Below are 10,582 nucleotides of genomic sequence, written 5' to 3' on the forward strand. Positions count from 1 at the left end.
AATCAGGTCAAGGGCAAATAATATTCAGAAGAAGAGAAATCTCAATGAATGTTCCACTTTAAAAGTCTGACAAATATCACAGATGTCAGCGGGGCCGGGTCCCTCCTGCTGGGACAATCCTGCCCTGGCCATGAGTTAAACCCAGATGTCTGACTCCTTCTCCAGTGCTCTTTCTGCCAAAGCAGCTCCCCGCAAGGCACCTGGTTTCCTGTGAATGAGTTTCTTTGCCACTGGAATGAACCAAAGGTTCAGATCAAGATTTCGAAATGGTTTTGCCCTGCCTGCCTCCACAGCACCCCTTCCCAGAGCGGGGAGCCGGGAGCTGGCACAGATGCTCTTTCTTGGAGGCGGGGTGGGCGGAATTGGGGGACTAGGCAGCTTCAGAGTTCTGTGCCCGTCTCCATATTCGCTCTGCTCACTGTCAAGAAACTCCCGCCCTCCCCGGATCCTGAAGACGCGGCTCCCCAGTCAGAGAAGAGCTGGATGGAGTTTTGCCACCTGGACAGGAAAGTCAGTCGGAGGGAACAGCTTTGAATGCCCGCGTCCAAAAAGGCAAATGGGGCTGGGAAAGAGGACAGCGCCCTAAATTCTTTTTTGACAAAGGCAGTCTCACCGCCACAAAGGCGAGGAGAAGGGACCCCGGGAAAGAGGGATGATGTTGCTCGTGGAAGAACTTCTCTGGAGTGTTTGGGGAGCTGTCCTGTGAACTGGGCGAAGGCAGAAGGTGGGCACGCTGGGGTCCCTCGTCAGGAGGTGAGGAGGAGCAGCTCACGATTGAGGGCGGGAGGTGACTGTGGGGGGCTGGGCTCCGAAGCCCCCGGCGGGCGGTGCTGAGCCAGCTGCTGGAGGAGGCCCCGCTCCCAGGAACACAGGTAGGTCCCAGCTCAGGTGGCCCTGTGTCCGCGGTGGGCAGGCAAGCTGGGTGCCCTGGCACGGGGAGGAGCCATGCGGTGGTGAGGGGTCAGAAGCCAAGGGGCCGAGGAGTCCCTCTCTGTCTTTGGGATTCCCTTTGTCTGGGTGAGGTTCCCTCCAAGGTGGACACTTGGTGGGGGCAGTGGAGGTGGGGGTGTGCGAGAGGACAGCAATGGTGGCGTTCGAGGAGAAATGGCCCCTGAAGGGTGCACAGGTTTTGGGGGTGTGTGAAAGGCAGAGGGGAGCCGCTGCGGATGAGACAAGGGGGAGGAGCCGGAGATGGGCCACTGAGACGGGTCTTGGGGAATGGGCAGTAGGTGGGAGGAAGAACCTTCCAGCAGGAGGACACAGCCCAGCAAAGGCCTGGAGGCAAGTGAGGAGGCCCCCTGCACCGGCGGCTCTGCTGGGTCCCAGCGGTACAGCCAGGGCACCCGATGTGGCCAGGAGAAGCGTCGGGAAGGAGCAAGAAGGCCAGGGGGTCACACCAGGCTGGGCCCTGTCTCCGGTGGCAGGAGTTGGGACTGATCCACGGACAATGAGAGCTACTGAAGGGTCTTGCTGGGGGTGATGAGGTTCCATTCGTGATGTGGCTCAGGTAAAGGGGAAGCAGTGGAGGCTGTAGCCTGAGGCCAAGGAGGAGGTCGCTGGGTCATGGAGAGAGACAAGGATGAAGGCCCTAGGCCACTCCTGAACTTGCCAGCCTCTGCCCTGACACCAGCAGGCTTCTGGAGATTTCCTCCCTGCTCCTTCCTCCTCCCCTCCCACCTCCCAACCTCCTCTCTTTCCCTCCTCCCCTCCCTCCTCCCCTCCCACCTCTGTGGCTCCTCTCTTTCCCTCCTCCTCTCCTCTCTCCCTCCTCCCACCCACCTTCCCTCCCTCCTCTCTTTTCCCAGCTTTCCTCCCCTCTCTCCTCCCTCCTCCTTTCCTCCTCCTCTCTCTCCCCTCTCTCCTTCCCCTCTTCCTTTCTCCCCCCTTCCTTCCTCCCCTGCATCCCCTTTCTTCTTCCCTCCCTCTCAGCAGCTGCAGCTGAAGGTCTTTGTCCCTGGACAGCAGCCAGGAGCAGGCGGGCTGCCTCAACCTCCCTCCCCTCCAGCCCCAGGGACATCCTCCGGAGCCCCCGCACCCCAGCCAGCCTGTGCACCCCTTCCCAGGCCTGGCCCCTGGGTGGCTTTCTGCAGGGAGGAGAGGGGGCAAGGCAGCCCCCCGAGCAGAGTCCAGTCATCACAGAGGGTCCCTCTGCTCTGCCTCAGCTGCAGACCTATCACAGCGCAGGCCAACCTGGAGCCATGCGGGCCCACCGGGTGCCTGCGTGGCGGAGCCCACCCACCGTAGTCCAGGCTTAGAGGGCCGCGGGCTGGGCAGGGCAGCACCCCGGAGCCTGGGTGGTCGGGGAGGCAGGACAGCCCCTCACCTGGGGATGCGCTAGCAGGTTCACCCCGACCTCCCTTCAGGGCTGGCCACCCCAAGCTGCAGAGGACCCTGCTGGGAGCAACCCCCTGATGGTCACTGGGCACACAGGAAGCTCCCAAGAGGATGAGCTGCCCCAGGAGCACAGCTGACACCTGACAGCTGCCTGCCCACACTCTCAAGACAGTTGCCCCACCTGTCAGACCGGCTGGAATCCTGCTCTGCCCACCCTAGGGGGCTAATGGAGAGGGTACAATGAGGCCACCGTAGGGGACGCCCTTTGGAGCGACCAAGCACCCCTGGAAAGCTGGGGCTGCGGTGCTGTGGGCGCTGGGATGTGGGCCCCACACAGCAGGAAGAGAGCAAGATGCGGAGGGAGGGAGCTGGGAGGGTGGCCTTGGGCCCAGCACCAGGCCAGCCTCCTCAACGAGCTGCTCCTCCGCCCCCTCCCAGCAGGGGGCGGCCGTGACCCCCCTCTCAGGGCTTTGGCTTCAGCGAGGCAGGGAAGTCGCCTCCAGTCCCCTTCCCACGGGGCCTGAGCTGGGCTGGCTGCCACGCCAGGCAGGCCTGGGCCACAGCTGGGGGCAGCTGCCACACTCACTGCCTCTCGGGGGCCTCCCTCGGCCCGGCCTCCGCCATCCTGGAAAGGAGGCCCCTGGGCTGGGGGACGCGCAGTCAGCCGGCACCCACACGGCCAAGCGACCTAGTGGTTTTCCATGGGGGGCCAAAACGAAGCTCCGGGCTCCATTTTCCTGCAAAACCCAAACGGAAAGCCTGGAACCCGTCAGTGGCTATGGAGGGCGGGGCCACCCCGCCAAGGAGACCCAGATGGGCAAAGGGGCTGGGAATGTGATGGGGTTTGCATCCTGCCTCAGCGCTTCCCTCCCCTCCTCCAGGCTCAGTGGGCCGGGGGAGCCCGAGGGCCCAGGGGTGCACGGGACAAGATGATGTAGGAGAGCCTCAGCGCCCTGGAGGCACACCCAGGTGCTCAGTACCATGAGCCCCTTGGGCTGCCTGCTCAGGGACTCAGTTTACCCATCTCATTAAAGGACAGAGTTGCCAAGAGCAGTAGTTTTCACAGACTTGGGGGCCCAGCGGCTGCTCTAGGGGTCTCTAGGCCCCTAACTCTCTTTTCAACCAGGGCAGCCACCTTAAAATCTATTCTATGCTGTGGGCTTCTGGGTAAGAATTTGCTGGAACCCTGAGTAGACGTCCACAAAGGGAGGCCCCCGCAGCCCTCCCATACCCGAGCCTATCTGAGCAGGAGCCCAGCAGCCTGCAGGGCGGGGAGGGGGGCTTTGTAGGAAACAACTGGTTTCAGGATGGCCCTTAGCCAGCTGTCACCCAGCTCAGTGACCTCCTTGCAGACTTCTAAGCTCTGGGATTCCAGGAACTGTCAGAAAGCAGAGTGGAGTGCCTCCTGAGAGATGGAGAAGGGCAGGACAGGGCAGATAGCGCTGAATGACCCACCCGTCCCCCGTGCCTCAGTTTCCTCGTCTGGAAAATGGGTATAATAAGAGTACCTCCTCCTAGAGTTGCAAGGATTAAATGAGATAATGCATCTAAAGCTCTTAGTGTGGGTGGCCGGGCGCAAAGTAAGTGCTCAATTAATGGTAACGGTGGTGGTCACTATTATTCGTATCATTATTAATATCCCCAGAACCCACAGGACCTCCTTTGGCTTCTACAAGAACACACATGGAGTCAGCTCACTCCAGCTCTTTCCCTGGACTCGTCTTCCTGAGGAAATGGAGAGCAAGAGGCCCAGAGAGGGGAGGCGCCCAGCCCAGCATACTGGGAATAGAGTCGGAGCCAGTTGTCGAGCTTGGACTGGAAGGGCCACTTCGGTAAATTGTGCACAGGAAACAAGGTTGCACCCCTGTGGGAGCCGGGGAGGGAACCAAAGGCAGCTTTGATATGGCAACTCGGGGTGGAAGCCGGCCACCGCGGCTCAGGGGTGCCACTTTCTGCCGGAGCCACTGACTCTGAAGGCTGCTCTTGGGCTTTCCTCCTAATGTGCTGGGTGCGGATGCGTTTTTTTCAGGGCCCCATCAAAGAAAACGCAATAATGATGCTTCTCACTTAACAGTGATGCTTTAGCATGAATTATTCACATCAGAGATGAAACAGGGACTCTGCAAACTGGGCCAGCTGAAGCAGTCCCTTTCCCGGGGACTATTTTTATCTTCTTTCACAGTCTTTCATCTTGGGAGACATGCGGGCTCCCTTTGCGGTGTGGGGAGCCCATCGCACGGAGCCTAGTTGGCAGGATGTCAGGCCTGAAGCGCTGGGCGCCTCGGAGCCTCTGCCTAGGGTACAAAACCGAAGAAACCCGAGGAAGCGCGGATGATGGGGCCGCGGCACTGCTGATGGGGGTGGCCCAGGTTCTGGGGACCCCGTGTTTCTCAGTTTTGGAGGGCACGTGGAGGCCTGGTCCCTGGCCTTGGGCCTGGAGTCATGACGAGGAAGTCATTTTGCCCCTTGCTTTGTCAGCATCCGATTCTTCCTAGCATTCGCTATGTCTAGAATGCTGCGTGGAGCTCTCGGGAAAGGATGTGTGGGTTCCGGCAGGGCATCGGGAGCAGCCAGCCCTGAGGGAGGAAGGGACCGGGGGATTGCCAGGCTACTCAGGGTCAAGGGGGAACCAGCAGGGTCCCAAACTCTGCAGGTCGTGCCAGCCCAACACTGTCAAACTCATCCATGCCCATTTGTTTTAAGTAGCGCCCTAGACCCTTGCTGTCCCAGACAGATGCCACCAGCCTCGGGGCCTCTCGAGCACTTGAAAGGTGCTTGGTCCAAACTGAGATGTGCTGTGAGTGTAAACAGCGCACTGGGTTTCAAAGACAGTGCGAAGAAGAATGTAAACGATCTCATTAACAATTTTCTATATTGGATACATGTTGAGATGGTAATATTTCAAGCACATTGGGTTAAATAAAATATACTATTAAAATTAATGGCACCTGGTGGTTTTACTGTCTTAAACGTGGGCACTAGCAAATTCAAAGTTACGCACGTGGCTCCCATTTGTGGCTCGATTTATGCTTCTGCGGGAGAGCGCCGCCCTAGAAGGGAGCCTGGGAAGATGAGAGCGGGCGGCTGTCTCTTGTGGGTGGAATTACGGAAGACTTTTTTTCCCCTTTTACACTTTCTCTGCATTCTCTAAGTTTTGCAGAAACTTCAGAACCAGCCCCTCTTGCTTTCTATCAGAGAAGGCGCAGCTACTATTGTTTTTACCGAATGCCCAGGCTCCTGGGAAAGCGGAGCTTTGCTGAGCAGCAGCCCTAGAAGGGACAGTGTCACTAACCGCGCGGTGAGAATGGCTCGGGGAACAGCAAGAGAGTGGGGAGGGTGGGAGCCACCAAAGATTAGAACTGGGGCTCAGGGCCCTGTCAGGCAGGAGCCCAAATGAGGGGTCACAGGGAGGTCTGCTGGTGTGACACAGGAAGTGGCCCCAGCGATGGCTGTGGCCTGCCGGGTGTGCCTTTTCAGGGGTACGTGACGGGAAGCTGCTGTCTTCCTGCTGGGGGCCGGCTGGGCCCATCCATCACTCCTGCAAAGAGTGGAGGCCACTCTGGAGCGGAGCCAAGGTCGGGAGGCCCAGGAGAGAAGGGGGCAGGGCTCCGCCTCCCGTGATGAGATGTTAAAAATAGAGACCCTGCTCGCTCATGGCTTACTGTGGTGCTGGGCGCAGTTGCACACCCTCCACGTGCATTAGCTCATCTCTGCCTGGATCACCAGCCTTTGAGAGAGTAAGTGTTCTTATTCCTACTTCACAGATGAGGAAACTGAGGCACAGAGCCCTTCAGTCGCTTGCCTGGGTCTCAGCGAGTTAGACATTCCTTCGTGGGGTGAACTTACCCGTCCCAGCCACCAGGGGCACCCTTTGCAGCAGCCTAAACCCTGGACCAGCGCCGTCCAACCGAAACGGAACGTGAGCCACATTTTAAAAAAGAAAGGGGAAATGTACTACTAATGTATTTTCTTTAACTCAGTATATCCAAAATATTATCATTCTGACACGTAATCAACATAAAAATTATTATTTTTCTTCTTCTCTTCCCCAAAGCTCCCCAGTACATAGTTGTATATTCTAGCTGTGGGTCCCTCTGGTTGTGGCATGTGGGACGCCGCCTCAACGTGGCCTGATGAGCTGTGCCATGTCCGCGCCCAGGATCCAAACCAGCAAAAACCTGGGCCACCGAAGTGGAGCACGAGAACTTAACCACTCAGCCACGGGGCCGGCCCCCAACAGAAAAATTATTAAGAGATGTTTTACGATCTTTTCTTGTCGAGCCACGTCTTTGAAATCCGACCTCTCGTTCACACAGGACACCTCTGTGTATGGATCCTATGCATTTTAGGCGCTCACTAGCCGCACGTTATCAGTGGTTACCATATGGGACAGTGCAGCCCTAGAATCTGGAAACTTAAAATCAAAGAACTAGCCTGGGATGGCAACTCGGTCCATCTTCTTGGCCAACCCTGACGGTCGGTGCTGGCTGCCTAGAAGCCTGTGTTGAGGAGGATTCCGAGGCAGTGTCTGGATTGGTGCTGTGGTTGACTAGCAATACCTGCCTTGAACATGGAAGGGGGGCTGTGGAAGGGCCTGTGCCTCCGCGGGGGAGCATGCGGGGCACAGACTGAGGGTCCTTTGGTGCGCCGCCTCCTCTGCTTTCCTGCAGCTTTTACTGTCTGCCTCTGGCCAGGCTCCGTGTATACAGCCTGGGTCCTGGCCCTGTTGGCTGCACCTCCGCCCTCCCACTGCGTGACTGCAGACGGGCCACTTTACTTCTCTGAGCCTCAGTTTCCACATCTGGAAAACGGACATAAGAACCCCTACTTGGCAGGACTGTGGTGAGGACTAAAGGAGATGAAACAGGGGTGGAGTGGGTGGTAGCTCCCCGATCGTCCTTCTTTTCAATTCTGTGTCCCCCCACCCTCCACCCCACTCGGGACGCGGGCGAGGTCTGTTCCCACCCAAAACCCTCTCGGGAAGCACACAGCTCCTTGTTGCGCCTGCCCAGGAATTCCTCTGCCTCGTCCAAGGCTGAGTGGGGCCTCCCGCTCCCCTGCTCCCTCCCAGCTGTGCTCCTTGGGCCCCTCCTGCAAGGCCGAGGGTGGCCTCCGGCCTCGGCAGGCAGCACAAGAGCCTATCGTCTCGGCCGCCCAGGCAGGCCTGCCGCTGCCAGCTCCAAGCGGGGCCTCTGGGCCTCTGGGACGGCTGCCTGTGCCGTGCTTTAATCACTCCCCCCCCCAGCCCCTGCCGACAGGGACGGCCCCGTCCCCCCTCCCCCAGGACGGGCTTTCCTCCAGCCCAGCACGAGGGGGTCTCCCGCGGCCCCGTGCAAGTTCCCGCTGCTCCCAAGACACCCTGGGTCCTCTCGTGGGGAGGAATTTACATCCGGCGACATCTGGCAGAGAATGAACGGTAAATGGTGAACGCGCCCGCGAGGCAGCCGCTCCAATTAGGGGACAACTAGCTTTTGCTTTCTCTAAGTATGACGGGGAAAGCAATTCTCTGGCCAACCGAGTTTAATCAAAATGTTTTATGCAAGACGAAGCCCTGACCCTGACAAATCTTCCCCCTCTTGCTGGAAATTAAACAAATATATTGTCAGCGCAGATTCCAATGAGCGCATAAACAGATGCGGGGCCCGTGGAGTCATGAGGTTACGGGGTTTCAACAGACTGAGATGAGCAAGGAACAGGCTCGAAGCTTTCGTGGCGTCCTTTGGGCTTTTAGCAGCTCCCGCTCACGCTGGGGGCTGCGGGCAAGCCAGCCTTTCTGCTTCCCCGTGGCATCTTGCCGTCCCCCACCCCCTCAGTGGGGGCAATGCCCTCTCCCTCCCTCTGGCCGTGTCTCCTGAATCACATCCTGAATGCACTTCTGTTCTGACTCGTGCCACGCTGTCCTGCGAGCATTTGCTTCAGCATCTGTCACCCCTGGCAAGCTGTGTCCCATGCGTCTTCGCACCCCTGGCACTGAGGACAATGCCTGGCACACGGAGGACCCTGAACAACTGTGTGTGGGAGGAAGAGAGGGGAGGAGGGAGGGAGGGCAGGCGGGTGAGGTATGAGGACCTTCCTTCGTGGGGGGCGGGGGAGCGTGGTCTAGACACGCCCGGTGTCAGAGTCTGGGGAGCTGACTTGCCCCTCTGCCAGGGCTTGACTCTGTAAGGCTCAGTTTACCGACCAGGGAAGCGGGCATTGTGATGGGTGTGTCTGCTCTGGCTGCAGGGGGAACTGAATGAGGGAGAGGACGCGTGTGGTGTGGACGAGGTGCGAGTTGGTGGGGATGGGAACAGAGGGAGGGCAGGAGAAGGAGCGAACGGCCCCACTGCAGACAGGGTGTGTCTGGGCTGGCTCTTGCAGGAGGAGGGACCAAGGCTCAGAGACGTGACTTATCTCAAGTCCCCCAGCAAGGAAGTTTGTGTGGCCGCCAGGCCTTGCCCAGGACCCTCTGACTCTAACGCCAGTGGTTTTCCTGTCACGCCTGCCCTGGCATTTCCGGTAGTGTAGACTCGTGGTTCCTCAAGGGGGTCTTCCCAAGGGCTGAAGACGAATCATCTGGGAAATGTGAAAAAATTCCAGGCCCCCAGTCCCAGCCTAGAAATTTAGGTTCAGGAGAGGCAGGAGGGCCCTGCCTCTGTGTTTGGGACAAACTGCCCAGGATGACCGGGGGCCACGGTGTGGACCATGCATTTTATAATGACTGTAAGTGTTAGTGCTTGAGGAAGACGAGCGCTCAGCCCCCTCCAGACGGAGGAGGAAGGTGGAGCCCCCCAGTTCCCCGTCTCCCAGCGCTTCCCACCACCTTCTCCTGGGGGCCAGGGTGCCCGTGGCGCAAAGAGGGCCTGAGGCTTGAGAGGACTGTGCTGTGTCCAAGGAGCCCGTGGACCCCCATCCAGAATGCTCCACCGCATTCTGCCATGGAGATGCCTGTGCGTTCCTCTCTCTGTGAGCTGGTCCTGATATCTCGACAGCCCTGGTTTTGGGGGTGAAGGGCAGCAGCCACCCAGGCAGGCCTTGCAGAGTGATGGATTCTGGGGTCAGACAGGCTGGCGTCCTCCTTATGTTATTGATGGAGAAAAAGAGCTCAAGGTCAGAATGGCCCCCGTCAAAGTTCTGGCCTTGGGTATATGAGACTGAATTCCTCCTTGGGTTGAGCCTCTCCTCCTCATGAGATACAGGGAAGAATTCGGGGGAGTAGGCAGAGACTGTGCCAACGGCTAACAGGCTGTCTCAGCCTGGGTCTCAAGGTCTGAGGGGATGATGGAGGGAGTGGGGCTGGCGCGAGGTGCTGAGGTTGCCCTCTTGCCCCCCGAGCCCACCCCCTCACCCCCACCCCTGTCCTACCTCTCCAGCTCGGTGCCCTCTCTCCCGCAGCCTGCACGGACAGTGACCACCATCACAGATCTAACCACATGGCTCTGGAGGGAGGGGTCGCGCTCTCCATTTTTAGGTGAGGAGAGTGGGCTCACTGAGGCCAAGGACACAGTCAAACCTGTGGGACCCTGGAGAACGAGACGTGTGCAGAACATAGGCTGTCACCTCTACCAGGAGGAAGGGGACTTCCCTGTACCCCAGATGAGGAAACTGAGGCTTGGAGAGATGTGGGTCCCCAAGGATGGTGGCAGGACCCTGGCCCCCAGACCCACCCCCGGCTCCACACAACCCCCGTTACCGCAGTGGTCCAAGCCCACCTGGACCACTTCAGTCTGTTTTGTGCATTTCTTGCACGTGCCTGACAGCGTGTGTGCAGAATTATGCTTGAAGTGAAAAGGCTTGAAATCCCCACACTGAGCCCTTCACCGAGTAGGGAGCTGGCGTCTGGAGAGGGTGAGCGTGGTCCATGCGGGGAGCAGGGGGCCTCCCCGGGCAGCGGAGAGGATGGGACAGACCCTCTCTGGTCTGGGCTGGGCACGGATGTCCACACAGTTGTTAAGATGGGGCAGCCGGGCATCCTGCCTGAAATGTCCCCAGTCACCCTTTCACGTTCCAGGAGGTGACCAGGCCCAGGGGCCGGATTCTCCAGGCCTTGCCCGAGGAGCATCCATTCGCCACGGGCACAGATGGAGAGCAGCGGTGCGCCGGGAGGCAGGAAGTGTACCCACGTTCCTCGCCAGCAGAGCAAATGTTCCCTGGCTGGGCGGACACGGGCATTAGCGTTCTCTTGTCCCCTCAATCCTGATGCCTGGTCTCATCTCACAAAAACTCTCCCTGTGGCAGTGCCAGGCAGCTGGGCTCTCACGGAGGGGGC

The 10,582-nt window shown here is 59.1% G+C and overlaps 2 long non-coding RNA genes across 2 annotated transcripts; both read left to right on the plus strand.

Annotated features, from left to right (window-relative positions):
- Positions 1 to 358: 358 nt before the first annotated feature.
- On the plus strand, positions 359 to 5,276 carry LOC139079219 (uncharacterized). The gene is made up of 2 exons (XR_011532597.1): positions 359 to 753; positions 3,980 to 5,276. It is a non-coding gene; the product is annotated as an uncharacterized lncRNA (long non-coding RNA).
- A 711-nt stretch (positions 5,277 to 5,987) lies between these two features.
- On the plus strand, positions 5,988 to 7,944 carry LOC139079220 (uncharacterized). Its single transcript, XR_011532598.1, has 2 exons — positions 5,988 to 6,071; positions 6,389 to 7,944. It is a non-coding gene; the product is annotated as an uncharacterized lncRNA (long non-coding RNA).
- Positions 7,945 to 10,582: the final 2,638 nt, after the last annotated feature.

Source organism: Equus przewalskii, chromosome 25, assembly GCF_037783145.1.
Source record: "Equus przewalskii isolate Varuska chromosome 25, EquPr2, whole genome shotgun sequence".
In the NCBI taxonomy this organism is placed as follows: domain Eukaryota; kingdom Metazoa; phylum Chordata; class Mammalia; order Perissodactyla; family Equidae; genus Equus; species Equus przewalskii.